At 43.6% G+C, this 18,359-nt stretch overlaps 1 protein-coding gene across 1 annotated transcript in view; it reads left to right on the plus strand.

The window, feature by feature from the left end:
* CA8 (carbonic anhydrase 8 (inactive)) overlaps positions 1 to 13,075 on the plus strand; it is a 698,424-nt gene extending 685,349 nt beyond the window's left edge. Inside the window, exon 9 of the mRNA XM_078685647.1 lies at positions 12,708 to 13,075. The gene's annotated coding sequence lies outside the window, so the exon portion shown is untranslated. The remainder of the gene's footprint in view (positions 1 to 12,707) is intronic.
* Positions 13,076 to 18,359: the final 5,284 nt, after the last annotated feature.

Raw genomic sequence — 18,359 nt, forward strand, 5'->3', positions numbered from 1 at the left:
AATCTCCTTTCAGTCTCAACAATCTCGTTGAATGCAGTGTCTATCAATGCCTCAAACGACGTTAACAATGTTACAGGGGACTCTGCATCTTGAGTAAGGATGTCAACATTTATGCATGTAGCGGTACAATCAGCCATTATTGGAGACCTATTTAGGGACTAACCTTTTTCAGAAGTGTTGGTGGGGTGGCCCGCCCGACCACTGTTGACCTCTGAGGGCCTCAGAGGGCCCGCCCTTTGCCCGGGCTTAGCCCCGGGCGTCCCGCTCGCGTCCCGCGACGCGGGGTTTGCCGGTCTTTAAGCCCACGTTGGCGCTCTCTGGGCGCGAGGCGCGTCACTCTGCACGCGCCGCCGCGTTGCCTGCCGGGATTTGTGGTCTCCCGGAGCGGCGGCGCGGAGTCCGGTGCCTTGGGACTCTTGGCGGTGGCGGCGATGGCTATTGGAGCTTCCAGGTGCTCCCTGCAGCTGATTCCGACTGACTCTCGGCGGTGGCGGCAAAGGTAAGTATGTCCCCAAGCATTTGCAGTGCATTTGGTCTCGCCTTTGGGACCTTATATGTATTTAGCTATGCCGCACATTAACCTCGGTGGTGAAACATCTACTGTTCTTTAACATGGTGGAAAGCAATCACCAAAATGCATGACACGGAAGGTATGGGAACACATGGAGAGAAATATTGCCTTTTAGCTGGAAATGGTATAATCCAATGCTCTGTTTTTAATATAAAATCAGAGCCTTCGATGGTCATATCACTGAAAATACAAAATTTGAAAAAAATATTATTGTCTACGGGTGCTCGTGGAAGACAATTTCAATGGACTGGAATCTAGCGAATGCTAAAGTGATTCTGGTATTTTACTGAACTCTGCTGGTCCTTTTCTATCAAGAAAGTTAAATAGAGGCAGTTGCCAGAAAAATTGAAAAAAGAAAGTCCCTCAGCAGAAAGCAGTTCTGGTATTTTAGTGACCTCTACTGGTCCTTTTTTATTAAGACAGTTAAATAGAGGCAGTTGGATAGAAGAAAAAAGTCCCAAAGCCAGAGGTCTTCAAACTTTTGGACGCTGAGACCCCCCTGTCAAAATTTTCAGGACTAAAGTCCCCCTCCTGGCAAAAATATCTAAATCTAAGCGGAAGCAGACAAGTCCTAGGGATGATCTCCAAAGCCCACAAAGTACATACACAAGTAAGTATATAATAATATATATGTATATACTAAACTATATACAAGAGGTCTCGAATGCTTGATCGAAAAACAAGCAAAATACATGTATACATAAAATTACAAAACCTGTGCACAGCACATCACAATGAGTATTGCGCAAATACTGAATATCACTGAGAACATAATTAATGTGTTGCATTTCTAATCAGGTTTGCAAATACATTCTATGACATTCTATACATAAATAGGCACCTAAGTATCTAAATGTTCGTAAAAAACAAGGATACGGCCTAATGGCTGGAGCGTCGACCTCGACGCTAAGGAACCGAGTTCCAGCCTTGACAGTAATCTCCCGTGCCTTACAAAAAATTATTGTGTCCGTCTGTAACGCAACTGGTGCTCACATAAAGTGCCCTGAAACCTTTGGGTAAGGTTCGCCATATATAAAACTCCCCCCCTCCACTTCCCCCCCAAAAAAACACGGGTTTACTAGAAAACTATGAGGCATATTAACAACGGACATTTTGCCACTTTTCTGGCGCGTAGCGCCTGAAAAGCGGTGATCATATTTTTGCAATATTTACAATGTGCCGTGAACATGCATAAGCGCATGTTAACCACAGATTTCCTAACGCCTCGGCTTGCATCGCTAATTAGGTGCAAAGTAGGCATTCCTGAGGAAAACAGCATTGCAATACTCGCTGATACTGCTTCGACAAATTAACAAGCCAGTAGCGGACCCGCGAAGTGTTGCCTGAACTCGCGCTAAGCCCCCATTATTGCCTGATTTTAACATCTACAATAAAGCAGACTTAGCATTATGTCCCATGGGAGGTGGATTGTGAAGTAAAATCCACATTTCAGTATCAGCGAGCTCTGCGATTATCGCTGATCATTTATCTCCAGATTTCTCGTGTTAAAGGGGTTTTTGGCCGCCATCGCTGATCGCCAATGCACAAAGCGTTGTTAATGCAGTGCAATCATGCCAATAAAATCCAGGGATAGAAAAAAACACACTAAGCGAGTTTAGCGATAATTATCGCTATGTGTTGTTAATATGCCCCCAAGAACATAACAAAACAAATCAGACATTTTTTCAACTGCAGTGTTGGTTTGCTAGTGGTTGCCATTGAGTTCCCTATCTTTCTGTTTTGACATCCACATGAAAAATAAAAAATCTTGTCACTGCTCATTACGTTCTACTATCAGTTCGAATCCTACATGGAACGCAGATATATTCGTGTACCCTGAATCAGAAAAACAGATAGCTGCCAAAGGGCTTGAATACTCCAAAAAAGAAAACTTCAACACAATGGAAAAAAGACGTAAGTCTTAGCTGTAGGTTTAAAAATGCATGATATGAATGAACCATTTTAAGTTGGGGCCCACTGCTTATTTTGCTTCTGGTATTTCTAAATCAAAAATATGATGATCTTTTGAATATAGAATTAAGACTGAAACTGTCAGATTTGGCCAGGCATGACATTTGAGACACAAGTCCATACATTCAGAATGAGATCTGCAGAGTAAAATAGGCAGGAAATATATTCTGAGTGTGTCTTATCTCTAGCTCATCATACTGTTAAGCTTTGGGACCTAATACCCGATTAAATGACATCTCTGGTCACCTATAGGCGACCCTGAAACACAGATACAGGGCAAATAGAATAAAGTTTCACCCCAGTATTTTCTCAGGGTCCAGCGTGCTAACTGTCCGATTATGAACTTAAGTGCCTCACAATGGGGTATGAAGCACTTCAAAAATGCAAATACAATTGACATGCAGCTAAAACTTTTTTAATTGCTTTGGTGACAACCTGCAAAGCAATACTGGGATTTGAAATTGTTATGTTTGTAGCATTTTTGGGTTTAAACTGAAATATCTCCAACAAAAGATAAATAGATACGTGGCTCAAAACACCCTCGCCCCATTGTCCTAGGTATTTGAATTGTCCCCTGATTTAATTTATGAACTAGTGATGGCAAACAGTTTTCAGTCTTGGACCAAGATTATACAATTCTGTTCAATTAAGACAACGTGAAAAAATGCACTGAGTGTAGTTTTTGGGTTATCTCTCTTCAGTTGTGAGCTCCCTTCAGTTGTCACCCTCAGCCGTGTTATGCAGCTCTGTTTTGTAGAGAAGTAATCTGTCTCTGGGATCACTGTTATGTTATGTTATCCGCCATTTGTAACGCGCACGGATAATTGGAAGTGTCCCGGCGCGAAATCCTGTTCAGAGGGGAGCGGAGGAGAGTACAGCGGCAAGAAGACTAATGAAAGAGCAAGGTTTTTAACAGCTTTTTAAACAGCCTAAGGTCATGGTTGTTCCTAAGCTCGAAGGGCAGGCTGTTCCAGGCCATAGCTGTCCTAACAGAGAGAGAGCTACCTCCCATTCTGGCGAGGCGGTGGTGTAGAATAACAGCAATACATTGTCCCGTGGAGCGGAGATGTCTAGACGGCACATAGAAATCGAAGCGCCTCCTGAGATACGGAGGTCCTGATTTGTAGAGAGCACCATGGGCAATGGTCAATGACTTAAACTGAATGCGCTGCTCAACCAGAAGCCAGTGCAAATCACGAAGAAAATGCTTAACGCTTGAGCTACCCAGAATACACAGTAGCGTTCTAGCGGTCGCATTCTGGATGATCTGTAACTTTTTTAGCAGGTAGCGGGGGAGGACGATGTAGAGGGCATTGGCATAATCTAGCCGCAAAAGAATGAGAGCCCACGTCACCATTTCTTTTGCCGCTTTAAGCAATAGCAGCAGACATTTCTTGAGGAGTTTCAATGTGCCGAAACACACTCCAGCCAGTTTGTTGATCTGTGTTAGGAATCTGAGGTCCCCGCAAAACCAGACCCCCAGGTTTTTAACTGGGCGACCCATGGTTTTTGGTGTAGGGTAGCCCACGGGCCACAGGTCATCCCTGAAATTCTGTGTGAAGGACACGTAGAGGAGAACCTCAGACTTATCCTTGTTACGTTTAAGTTGGGCCTGTGCTAACCATTTAAAAACTTCCGTCATGCAGTTTCTTGCTGAGTCCAGGGAAACATCATCTTTTTTCCATGTGAAAAGCAGCTGGGTATCAGCTAGATTAGTGGTGTCACATAGACATAAAAGAACCCGTGGTAATACTTCTCGGTGTTGATGAAAAATGCGGCAACCACACTTGCTGTGTTTTATTAGCCAAAAAGGATCAATCCAATCCCATACCTGGCCCGCGATTCCGATATTGGACACGGGCAAGTAGCTGACGATGAGGTACCGTGTCAAATGCGGCAGAGTGGTCCAGTAAAACCAGGGCCGCTCTGTCGCCTGAATCTAGGCATTCCCTAATAGCCTCCCTCATCTCGACCAATGCCGTCTCTGTACTGTATGAGGCCCCGAAACGGGACTGGGCCGGGTGGAGAGCGCCAGACAAACTCAGACAGCTGTTTGTAGACTGCCTTCTCACAAACCTTTGCCACAGCCGGGAGGAGTGAGATTGGTCGGTAGCTAGCCAAAATGTTGGGGTTAAATGAAGGTTTTTTTAACAGGCGGAGTAGTTTAGCCTGTTTCCATTCTGTAGGAACCATGGCGGATTGCAGAGACAAATTAATGATATTATTAACTTCTGGTTAACTACCTCCGCCACAGCTGTCAACTGCCTGGCAAGACAGGGGTCAGCTGGGTTCCCTGATTTAGGCGATTTGAGAATGGCCAGAGTTTTAGGCAAAGGAATGTGCGCAAACACTGTCAGAGGAGTGTGGGTGGGATCAGACTCCAAGAATGTCTGGAGCGAATTTTCCGCCCAGCCCGGGGCCAGCCCCAGTTGAGGTGCCAAAGACCAACAACAGTAACATGGTGGCTCCAAGTTCAGCATGACAGTCAAAGGCCAGCAGCAGGCACCTTTCTGCCTCTTTCTGTTGATCCTCACCATACAAAAGAGGCAACTGTCTGTAACTAAGCAGTGGTGGAGGACAGGCCAATGATCAGCCTCAACATGGACCCTGGGCATCTGCAGTTTTCTTGGAGGTGTAACTCTGTATCTGAATCTACTGCTTTCGAAAGCCCCCCAGCTTCATTCATCCTTCCTGATATCACATACATAGCACATACTGATGAACGGCTGAGGCTTGTGCTGGCGATTACGTGGGCTCCAGTCTCATAAGCAGTGATTATATTGTGCTGTTGCATTTTTATAGTACTTAATTACCTTGACAAGGACAGAAAAGGCTCCAATTTGCATTGTTTTTTACAACCAGTTCAGAGTGTGTTGCTGGTTTTTATTGAATGCATTTTGACATATTTTGCAAGGTGCTGGATGAGGTGCGAGAAGTCAAAGAAGTGGAACAAACTAGATGGTGTAAACTTTGTTGCATAAGATATGTTTGAGGTATTGTGCAGTAAGAAGAAATGCAGCCATATACACTTACCATTTAGGTTTGGTCAATATTCTAAAGTTAAAACCATCATAAAGTGCTTGGCGTGTGGACAGATGGCGCCCACCATGCAGTACTTTGTAGGGACTATAGCCAGAAGCAACAGCAACTCAACACCTAGAGACACTGATAAACAACCAGTATATATATAAGTTATATGAGTCACCCAGAAGCAACGGATAACAAGGTCCCTGGGGGCACTGCTATACAATGAGGGTATAAACACCATGCAGCGTTCACCCAGAAGTGAACTGCATCACAAATCCCGGAGGTACAGTCAAGCTACCAGGGTGTTATCAACAAACTGTCAACCTGAAAGCAATAGTGGAGCATCTCTCAGAGCCACTGTAAGGTAATGGAATTAGTGAGATAGGGTCTACTGTTGGCCAGTTACACCTTATGAGCCAAATATGAAGTGGAAGACTAACATTTGCAATTTGAGGAGAAACTATACAACCTTTCAAGAGCCAACTCCCCTAGGCTAAAATAAGCCAAGTTTTGAGTGTGAATTAATTCCCCAGGTCCCTCTTCAGTTCTCAAATGTGGACAAATCCGGTTGGGCAAGCCCTAGTGAGGTCATGGCTCACACCTTTGCCTGCCTTGCACTCTGCACATGCAAGGGTGAGATAGGAAGTATTTCAAAGGTAGTTGCCTTGAATGAACAAGACTAAATTGCTCAACCCCATATTATGATTCTGTGTTCACCCCTTGGTGCTGGTGATTTGAATTGTAAAAATGTTTGAGCTCATTCTAATTGAACTCCATTCTATAGTAGTTTTTAACACTATCCACTAGATCACTTTAGACTAAATATCATCTGACCACATTTTATCTCTGAGATATTGTTTACAAAAGTATTGCCTCATTGATGTTAATAATAAAGAATCTACAGGCAATGGGATGGTAGTTCTGTAAATGATATTTAGGACGCAATATAAATGTCAGATCAGCATTTCATCTCTTCTACCCCATTGATTACATGCAATATGACTGCCTGTCTGCCCACTGAGTGCCAATTGTGCACACACCCTTGCTTACCATAGATGGTGAGAGTGAGAAATTGAGTTGTGTTTTTGTGTGGGGAGTTAACTCTCCTCATCAACACCCACAGACCCTGTCAGGGTGAACCACTAAAGTCACAAAACTAGCAAGCTGCTTAACCCTCTGGTAGCCTGGCACAAAAGCAGGCAGGCTTAATTAAGAAGCAATGTGTGAAGTATATATGTACCAGAAAACGGTAATAAATTGCAAACACAACACAAGAAAAATCCCACACCAATTTCGATAAAATGGAGTACATTTTAATTAACGATTTGACACCATAACAACAAAAACCCAAACAGTAGAACTGGAGTTATGAATTTTTAAAGTTTAAGGTAAACACTAGTGCTTAAAAGATCAAAGCGTCAATAGCAGACATATAGTTGTGAAAGACCTGGTCAAAGTAAAAAAATAGGGCTGACCGCAATACAGCTTGAGTCGGATTGGTCTGGCCAGAGTTTACCTTTGGACTTAGAATCCAATTTTATCTTATTGATTTAGATCACTTGGAGATCAACAATTAAGCTAAATACATCATTCCATCTCTTTTTATAACATTTTTCTAAAGCCATATTATAAATATCTCTTTTAAAACATGAGTAAAACAGATTTCATGAATTAGTACAATTTATAACAAATGGATTCATTCGGTGTAGATTTCAAAAAGCGATCAGGTCTGTAGAGGAGGAAGTTATATCTAAAAACAATGGGTTTTAAAAAAAAACGATTTCTAGCCTGTACTACCTCCGTATTCGAGCATAAATATAAAACATGTATTAAATCCTGGGTCCGTTTTTGCATTCATCACATACCCCTCTAACTTCATCTAGGTCACTTCATTTTCTTGTAATAGCCTTTAAAGGGAGTGTACCTAGTTGAATCATGATGATACATCTCTGGATCCTATGCTCCAAAGTAAATCGTACACACTGTTGGGGTGTCTTAAACTCAATAGTAATGGTGAGAGATTTATAATGGGATAATTGAAGGCAGTACGCCTTATCAAGCTCATAGCTTATTTGGGATGTAGCCATAGAAGATTTTGAAGAAAATTGGTCAACAAAGGTACCTTTCACCTGGGCAAGGCTGAAGGCAGTGTCTGAGGAGGAAGCATCACTATCAGGAAGCACTACTCGAGATGTAGTCACAGTGAAGATTTCTACAATCAGACATAGTAAGTTTTTAGGAAATTGAAAATCTTCAGCTGGACGAACCTGGAAAGAGAGTTCCAGGAGGACAGATATTCATTTGCCGAAAGATGATTGAACAGGATTTGCTGTTATGGAGAAGTACGTAGTGGGAGCTGCCACAAAGTCAGATCAACCAGCATATCACCTCGGGCAGATAGACAATCAGGTTTGTTCCAGTCTTCTCTCGGTTGTCAGAGCAGTTTCTAGCCGTAAATTGCTCAGTCTGAGTGCAGGTGCGGGTTCAAGATGGTTGGAGACTTTTATATCCCCATGGCTGTGATCAGAGGCCAGTCAACTTGCCCTGGTAGTCACTCTGGTATTCCTGGGTTAAAGTGACGAAGCAGGGCTCAAGCAGCATGGCAGGCCTTTGATGGTTCAAGGCAGGATCCAGGAAGCAAAGCAGTCTTTTCAGGTGCAGTAAAGGGGTCTTGTGTAGTGCACAGCATGCCATTACTGCGGGCAGTCCTCCGGGAGTCCTTCTGTGGGTACAGGAAGTGAACTGAATAGTGGGTCTTTGGGGTCTAATATATTTGTACATGGCACCTTCTTCAAAGTAGAGAATTCCTTTTGAGATGCAAGAAATTTCCTGACTCCCCTATCCTGGCTGTTTCTAGCTCTGCCCCATCCTTGATGGCCCATCCAGGCACAAATAATCCCTGTATTGTGTGGCTGTCTGGTAGGAATAAGCAAAGTCCAACTACCAATTTCACCCAGAAAAGTGACTAAAAGTGGCATTTTCAAAATGGTAACTTAAAATCTGACTTTACCATTAAAGAGGGTATTTAATTACAATTTCTCAAACACCAAACATGAAATGCTCATATGTTCTCAATCAAATGTAAGCACTTATTAAATGTATTAAGGCAACCAAATGTTATCCTATGTGAGAGCCCCGGCATCCGGGGCCTTCTGCTAAAATGGATCATCTCCTTCCTAAGTGACCGCTACCAAGCTGTCTGCCTTTCCAATTTCACCTCGGAGAGAAAAAGGCTATTCTGTGCGGTCCCCCAGGGCTCTTCCCTCTCTCCCCTTCTCTTTAATCTGTATATTTTGCCACTGATCTTAGATTTATGGAAGAGAGAAGTAGTCACTTTTAACTACGCTGATGACCTTTAGCTTGTCTTTACTATCGATTCATCACCCTCCGCAATAGAGAACCCCCAATCAACCATGACCTTCATTAGAAACTGGATGAATCTTAACCAGTTAAAACTTAATCCTGATAAAACTAAGCTAGTACTTACTAGGTCCTCAGCCAATCCTTGGAACTCTAACTTTTGGCCCCGTTCCATGGGACTTCTAACCTCTCCAGTAAGTTCCGTCAAAAGTCTTGGTGTCACAATCAGCTGCGACCTTTCCTTGAAGACCTAGATTAATTCGGTAGTCTCCAGCTGTTTTTTCCATTTACGCAGGATCCGAAAAATCTGTAGATTTCTTTCCTTTGAGGCCCTCATCCAAGTCACCCTGGCCTTAGTTATGTCACGTATTGATTACGCAAACTCTCTCTACGCCGAAATCAATTACACCGGCTACAACTGGTACAGAATCAAGCAGCCAGACTTGTTCACGGCCAACCCAAATCTCACCACGCGAAGTCCCTGCTTAAAAGTCTCCATTGGCTCCCAGTTGCTCAGTGCTGTCTCTTCAAATTAGGCTGCCTGATCCATAGAGCCTTGTCATATCATGGACCCGCCTTTATCGCCAACAGAATTTAGCGCTATGTTCCCTCTCGTGTGCTTCGCTCTGCTAGCTTGAACCTTTTGACCCCTTGCTCATTCAAAGGGAAAAAACATGGTGGACTACGCTTCTCATTCTTGGCACCTCAGTTCTGGAACACCCTCCCCCCCGAGCTACGCCAAATCCCCTCCTATCCACTGGTTAGAAAATCTCTCAAGACGTGGCTCTTCTCCCAGTCTTTTAATTAATAACTTTTCGCTGCTCCGCACCCCCGTTTAGCGCCAACAAACCGCTGGTGAACGTGCGCTTAATAAATAATTTTATCATATCATATCAGAGGTAGGCCTCTCTTTGGTGAGAAATGGATTTAAAAGTTTTTAACTGCCAGGAGATGTCAAACTTAAAGGTACATGGCCAACCTTTTAATTACAATGCATCGTGTGCTCTGAGCAGATAGGGCGTAACTTAGGGGTGACTTATAGACAATGAAAGGTGAGTTTAAGGCTTGGAAAGGGGGTTATACGGCTATGCCGATATGGCAGTTTAAAACTGCATTCAGGCTGCACTGGTAGACTTGGGACATGTTTTAGGGGCTGCTTAAGTGGGTGGCGCAATATGTGCTTCAGACCCTCTAGAAGGTTTTAATTTATAGGCCCTGAATATAAGAGATACCACTCTACAAGTGTCACATAAGTAATTTAAATATGCCTATCAGGTGTAAGCCAATCATACCATGTTTAGAGGAGAGAGCACAAGCACTTTAGCAGTGGCTAGCAGTGGTAAAGTGCACAGAGTCCTTTCGCCAACAAAAACAAATTCAGGAAAAATAGGAGGGGTGAAGGCAAAGAGTTTAAGGAAAGACCACCCCCAGGTCTAACAATGAGTAACCACGTGTGATGTGGGAGGCATTCAGCCATCCACAGCCTCTAGCCAACAGCTCGTTGTTTTCTGGGACTGTATATTCACATTTGTTGTTATATGTATGAGATCAGATGACTCGGATGTGTCTGAAGGTGCTGCAGACTGAAAAGGCTGCTTAATATCTATGTTTTTGGCCTAAAACTATGAATTACATGAAAAGTGGCTGCCTTATCTTTGTTTGGTAGCATCGCTCCCAGATACATATTTGCTACAGATGGGCACAGGGTTAGTTCTTTCTGGTTGTGATTTAAGTTAATTAAGGAGTGAGTTCCAGATTTCAAAATCCAACTGAATTACCCTGTAACTAACAGAGTATTCAATCCCTCATGTAGGGACCTAAGGGCCTGATTACGTGTCTGCCGGTTTTCCTACCTCCAGACTCGCAGTGGCACAGCAGTGGCGGTCCACCGTATTACGACCTCTAAAGTAATTGCAGCGGTGGACTGCTGGCTGTGCCAGCGAACAGTCATTCCCTGGTGATGGCGCAGGAGCCCACAATGCAATATGGTGAGCAGGGACTAGCGCAGTCCCACTCCGCATATTACGACTTCCTGGACTGCCAGGCTTTTCATGGCAGAGCCCTGCCATGACAAGGCTGGGGGTTCAGGAACAAAGGAGGCCCTTCAGGGCACCCAAGGCCACCCCACCATAGGGATACATTCAGGGGGGCACAATATGGAACTTTTTGCTGTTCCCAATCTGGTGCCTGTTTTCCAGGCACCGTCATGGGAATTGCCTTTAGGTCCAGCGCCGTATTATTGACATGGGCGCCGAGGCAAGCATGCCTTTTAGAAGGAGCATTGAAAGTGAGACACAAAAAAGGTGCACACTTTCAGTGTGCCTTCTAAATGTAGCCCTCTAATGGGATGAAAAGGATTCCTATGGACCCCCAGACATCCCCTTGCGGGCGGGTGCAGTCACTCACATCACCCATCTGCAAGGGGATCTCTAATCACTTTTAAAAGTGCAGTTGGGTTTCCGCCTGCACAGACGAACACTGAGCAGCTTTTCAACAGCTACTCTGTATTTCTTTGAATGTGCTGCCCTCGGAGCAGCTTGAGTTCCAGCTGCCCAGAGGGCAGCGCATTCTTCCTGATAGGCCGTGCTTTCCATGTTTGCACTCTGCGCGCCTGCTTTAAGGTGCACCATGGTGCAAACATGCAAAGTGCACCCTAGCTGTAATACGAGCCAAGGTGTGTGGCTGTCATTAGTGTGGCAGCGGTCCGTGCAGGTAACAACGGTGAGGCCACATGTGGGGGGATTTCGAGGGATGATGCAGAGGGAAAATTAAATATCTATTTAATTTTTCCTCTGCATCGTCCCTCGAAATCCCCCCATTAGTGTATCATGTGCAGCGGTAAAACACCTTCACTTCGCAACTTTCACTCCGCATACCTTCACTCCTCATACCATTACAATGCAAGTACCATTACTCCGCAATTCTGTGCAGCAGCACCAAGGTTCAGGGAAGAAAGAAAGCCACCACACGCACATTATGGCTTTGTTTTATTGCCCACTAGGGGTTAGGAGGGCCCATTGCACACCTGCTATGGCACCGCAGGACACCTGCAGGAAATCACGGCTCAAAATCTGGTTAGTGTATAGGGAGGCACATGTCCGCTTCTTTTTCACAAAGGAAAATTGCAGCCAGTACATCTAAAAGCACAATGAAGTGGACTGAAGAGACTGACTGAATCATATTTCTCAAAAACTGAATGAGTATGTATATATGATGTTTACCTGAAACTCCTGTACGCCTTAATCAATTCACTGAGCTACAAAAGTGCATAGACAGAAGGAAACACTACAGAACAGTCCTCCAGTTGTGATGTCATTTGTTGTTTTAGGCTGAGATAAAATGGCGCAGGTCCTAGAAACGCTCATCATTCACAGCAATTAGTGAAAGCACAGAATATAATGAAAATACACTCTCATGCTAATGGCACGTTTGCTCTGATAAACTAATATTTTTTCTGATGTTTCACTTTTTAGTTTTGAAAAAGACATTTTTCTCACGTAACAGCTTATACAAAGAAGTGCTAAAAACCAATGAAGCGCTGGTACATTCAATTTTCCCAAAGTGCATTTTAATTGCTTGCTGTAATATGTATGTTTTTTGCTAAATCCTGCTTTCAATGAAAAATCAAATCGAGGGGGAAGGGTGGCTTTGCCTACTGTGAAACTGCTCTGTAACATTCTTTTTCTCTATCTGTTCCCTTCCCTGGCTGAGCATAACTCAGATAATGAAACCCTTGTGAAGGAATGTTTGTAACATAATTGTTCCTTTCTCTTTTCAGAGTGAAGGAAGACAAAAGTCCCACAGTGCTGCTGGAAGAGAGATGAAAACGCTTGAGTCTGCTGTCTGAGCCCGAGCACAGAGCTGGCATTGTCCTCCTCAATCCTTCTCAGCCAGGATTGACAGCCCTGACAGTTGCCCTCTCCGCGGGGTCCAGAGAAATTCTGGGAACAACTTGCCTGTAAAAGAAGGAAGCATGTACAAACTTCCAATCACTGTTATTTTACATTTGTATGCGTGTGGTGTGGCGGCTGTACCAGGTACAGTTGTTTGAAACAGCACATGACATTGTTTTCTCGGAACTGTGAAACTATGTATGTGTATTTATATATTTGTCGGTGTTTTCTGCTAATAAATGTTTTAGTGTATTTTTTGTGTGCGGTAAACACAAGTATTTTTGAAACCAAGATCTGTTTTATGTGTACACTAACACAAGCAGGTTGTTCTTGCTCTAAGGGAGGTGGGTTTCGGTTCAGAGGATAGCCACGGAGACTGAAGGAAGACCCACTACTAAATAAATACATGTGTACACATCGAGAGCAATGCATAATACTGCAGCCAATCTCCTATTACAGTCACAGTAGATATACATGTGTTAACCTTGCTGATAGATGTACACGGGAAAGTGTACTTCTGGTTAATAATGAATATTTGATTGAAAATTATACCTAATCTTTTAATAAATTATTCTAATGGCAAAAGGCATTTGGTGGTGAAAAGTTCAAGAGATTCAAGGTCATATTTGGTGCACAAATCGGGTAAAAAAGCAAAGGTTTTAATATGAGTGCTAAACACACTTGTTCTGATATACTCGTCAGTCGTTTGATCACAGAAACTACAACGGTGCCCGAAACTAATACAGATAAAGATGAAAGTGCAGGAAGAAGCTCCATTAAAATAAGTTGGGGGTCCAGTTGCTATTGATTTTTTGTTCACGCCAATGGAACGGGTGTCAGAGGGATGTTTTTTACCTAGAGATTGCTTGCTTTGATTCTTCAAGTGCTTCAAACGGCTCCTGCTTTTGAAAAAAATCCATATATATTACAAGCCTCCTGTTGTCAGAATATTTTTCTTTGTAGACAATACAAGCCTAGAGGTACTTCAATATTAAGCAGATAATAAAAGAAAATCACACATGTGTAACGCCACAAAAGGGTACTTTAGAGTACATTCATTTCTTTTTTGAAGGATCAGCAGAAAAGTAAAAGCAAAGAATCGGGGCAAAGCCAATAAGACTTTCCTGAGAACGTGTTGGCTTTGTTGAGTTTTATTTGTATTTTTGTTTTTGTATGTGCACACAGGCGCAGTGGCAACCTTTCAATGGGTTTCATCATGTTAAAAAAAACTCTGTGGAAAGGAATAGAAGGAAAAGAAGCCAGTGGCTCAGTAAAGCATACTTACAGATTATTTACAAAAAATTAAAAAAAGAAATAACACTAGGTGCCGTACTACAGGAAGTGCCCCGAGGGCACAATGGTCATGAGAGCCTGCTTTGTGCGCAGCAGGGACACTTTGGTATTACAGAAGGGACTGCAGACCCTTCTGTAATACAGATAGCACTGGTGCAGATGTAGTGCCAGCTCTATCTCAAGGGGTTGTTCCCTCATTTGCATGGGGGCATAGACCCATGCAAATGAGGGAAACACTTTGCATCTGCGTCTGTGCAGTATTATGGACGTTGGCGCAAAGGGAAATAAACTGTCAGGGGGCGCACTGAAAGTACACCACAAAAAGGTGGTGCACTGCCACTGCACACCATGATGGCACCCCTTTGGAGCAGGGAGATGAAGTCCCAGGTACCCCCAGACATCCCCTTGCAGGCCTGCTAGGAGTTCTCTCTCCCCTCTTAAAAGTGCAAGTGGGTTGCCACCTGCACAGTGAAACACCGACCGACTTTTAAAGCAGCCGCTCAGTATTTCACTTGAATGTGCTGCCCCCAGGGCAGCACGAGTTCGGGGCTGCCCTGGGGGTAGCGCATTCACTATAGTATGACACACTGTTGCTGTTTACGAATGCCGCACTTATTTAAAGGTGTGCAGTGGCCCACACAGTGAAAGTGTGCTGTATATATAATACAGCACCATAATGGTAGTGGGTTGGGCAAATAATGTGGAGAGCAGTGCTGAGAGGGTGGAGGTTTTGAAAAAAAGAAGAACCTGGTAGCAGTGTGTTGATGCTTGCACCTCACATAAAGACATTGAAAAAATAATGAAAAAAAGAAACAAAGCTTGGAGCAGAAGGTAGGTAATGCAGGAGGGTTTTGAAAATGTAGACAACTAGGGGCCTATTGGTGACGCGTGGTGCAAGAGCAAAGCTAACCTATATATTCGATTTTTGAAACCACAGAAAGCCACTTTGCATGGCTCTGGGTGGCTTCAAAATTTTGCAATAACGAAATGCAGCACAAATAGCAGTGTTGCGTTACTCTGCCCTGGGTAGGCATTCTATTGGTGTTGCTTGGGTGTTCCAATGCAACTTCCATGGATTTTAACGCTTCCCCAGATTTACTAGAACTTGTAAAACTGGGGATGTGTCAAAATCTTACACCTTCCCAGGGGAGGCATAAAATTACTTCCTCTTTCACGTGTGCTGCATTTTGCAGCACACATAGAAAGAGGACCATTCCTCCCAGGACACCTTCCTGCACAAAATCAATCCTCCATGCAACAAAGACAATCTTGCACCATGGTGCAAGGGTGCCTGATTTAGCGCTAAGCAGTCCATTGTGCACCAGCACATGGGAAAGAGCAGGAATGCGCCGTATTCTATGAAATACAGTGCAGTCCTGCCCTTTCCTTGTCATGCAGTGCAGCGCAGCAAGGTGACTTGCTGTGTTGCATTATATTCACAAACTCCTAAATGAGCCCTAAGCCTTCAGCAACAGACATCTGAGAATTTCTCAATTCACAGCTAATGAGCTGGATCACTCACATGTCAGAACAGAGATATACAACTCACAAAAATAGTACCTGCTTTGCCCTGTTTGTCTTCTAGGTATGGCGAGGGGTCAAACAAGCAATTCAACTTCTATAAAGTGACCCCATGCCTAGTTCTTACCTCTATCCTTTTCTCAAAATCCTGAAAGCCAGTTGTGGGATGTTTCTGCCATGGTTCATAGATGAAGGCTTTTAAAGCTTTACCATCTGCCATCATACTCAAAATGACCAATTTGACTTGTACTATTTCACATACTAAGAGAATGAGAATGAAAGAATCATTATTCAAAGAATTATGGCTGCAGGTATGGGAATTAAAGATTAATTGTCTTTACCTCCTGGCATCAGTACCTCAAAGATAATGATTTCTCGACTCCTCTGAATTACTAATCCTAAAGGGTGTTTCAAGTTCATGTGTCAAGTTTTTTGTTTTGAGTTCTTAGTCTCTGTTGTAAAGCATACACTTTTTAAATGCCACGTCTGTACTATTTATCCCAATCCCTACAATTCAAAATGTCAATAGGACATGAGGGCTGGGTACTGGGGAATTTTTAGATAGTGGCACGATGTTATGCAGGTTTGTAATATTGCAGGGGACTCTAATCAAAAGTGCTTCCATAAACAGTTTCAGATATTTTGTGAAGATTCATTCTGTCCAAGAACTACTAGAAAGAAATAAGTAATCTCAAATTTCCCCCTGCCTTTTGAAACGACAAAGAGCCTTGGTATTGCATTCAGTTCGGATCTCGTCATCTGATAGTTTTGAGTGATGGAGGTACTTAAGCGCTTAGGGGCTGATTCCGATGTTGTTCGGAAAGCATTCCTACAGAATCGGTTCCGGAATGCGTTCTGTGCGATTCGGATCGGGGGAGTCCAACCGAATGATTTGGATGTATCCGGATGCTTCCGGATATGATTCGGCTGGACTCCCATTGAATTCAATTGGAGCCTGTGTTCTGTAAGAGAACACAGGCTCCCATTGAAGAAAGGGGTGGCTTGGGAAAACCTTGCAACCTGGCCTGCCACACTGTGTATGGTTGGAAAGGTGGGTCCCTTTGGTACCACTGCGAGCCCCATTCGGAAGGCCGTGGATGAAGGGGGGCCTGCTATGGGCTCCCAAAGACAGGTTCCAGCAGCGGATTTGTTCTGGAGAAACCAAGTGAATCAGTCATCGCACTTGCTCGCTCAGAAACCGAGACCATAGAGCTGTACAATTCAGCTCCGAAAGATTTGAACTGTCCGAATGGCTTTCAGAACTGATTCGGACAGCCCTAATGGTTCCCAGGCATTGGCATCGGTCATTGGGAAGTGTGTACGATTCGGTCAGAAACAAGGGTTCCGGATCTGCTTCGGCAAACCCGAATCCGATTTGGAGCCCTTCCAAACTACATCGGAATCAACCCTTAAATATCTTCTATTTTCGATTACAAGGAACATAAGCATTGAGTTGTGTCAAATTTAGGCAGTAGGCACAAGTCGTTGCCTAGTTCTAACAAATACATCTAAAATGTTATAATATTTGTTTCTTTACTTACTAACGGTAGAAGGAATCTAAGGGAATTTTGAACTACAGTATAGAACCTTCTATCTACTTTTTTTCTGTTTATATGAGAAATCAATGCAGACTTTCCCTAGAAGAAAATGCTAAGAAAGTAATACTCAAAAAATTTGTGAGGGTCGAACTAGACACTAGAAAACACTAAGCGCCCGATTACGATGTCGGCCGGACCGCCACCTACAGACCATATGATACAGGATTATGATACCGGTATTTGGACTGATTTGGGGGGTGGGTGGAAAGACAACAGCATCCAACAGGCTCAAGGAACCCATTGTGGCAGCGGTCAGAGCCTCATTCCCTACAATGGAGACTGTGCTATGGAGGCACCACTATAGGGATTAGGATGCCAGTTTGTGACAGCCGTCTCATGGTGGCCCAATCAACATGGAAAGGCTACTGGAAACTAACTTTCGAGGCCCCTGGCAGGGTCGTCCCCCCCATAGGCCTCCCAGATGTGACCTGGGGGGCACATGTGGTGCCCCCAAACACCAATGCGCTGCACCTGGCACATGATTCATAGATGTTTTAAAACATCCCTCTTTCTATTATGACTTGTGCTGCAGCCTTTTCCCAGGCCACATCACAAGCCACAATAGAAAAAGGGATGCATCCTGATCTGAAGGGTGAGACCACTGACTACTTGTTGGGATGTCCCACTCCCAATGTGATGGCGGTGTGACGCTCGCCTGACTGCCATTGGAATAAACCCCAAAGGGTCCTATGGGTGATGATGGCCTTGGTAGCTGCTCATTTATTTACATGCCATAATTATATATATTAAAAGGTCTTTTATTCTGCGGATGTTAAGGTGTTTAAATATTGACGACAATCAATGTCTAGCTTAGTTAACCACAAAATAACATGATGGTTTCTAAAGGTTTTAGTTCAAAAGCTGCTAGTTCCAGAGTTTTTTTGGTCTAGCATGATAAGAAGACTGTTTCTTCGTTCAGTTGAAGAATTTCAGTTGACAAGTCAAAAAGAAAGATGTCTCATCGCATATGGATGTACACTAGATGTAGAAGACATAACAGGTTCAAATCCATTGCGGGGGTCATTCAGGAAAGATAACTCAAACTGTCCTAACCATAATTTAACTAACTGATCTGGCCTTTTTTTCTAGTGTTTAGACAACATTTTCATTCAGTCACAACTTTCA

The sequence above is a fragment of the Lissotriton helveticus genome, chromosome 4_1, assembly GCF_964261635.1.
Source record: "Lissotriton helveticus chromosome 4_1, aLisHel1.1, whole genome shotgun sequence".
NCBI lineage: Eukaryota > Metazoa > Chordata > Amphibia > Caudata > Salamandridae > Lissotriton > Lissotriton helveticus.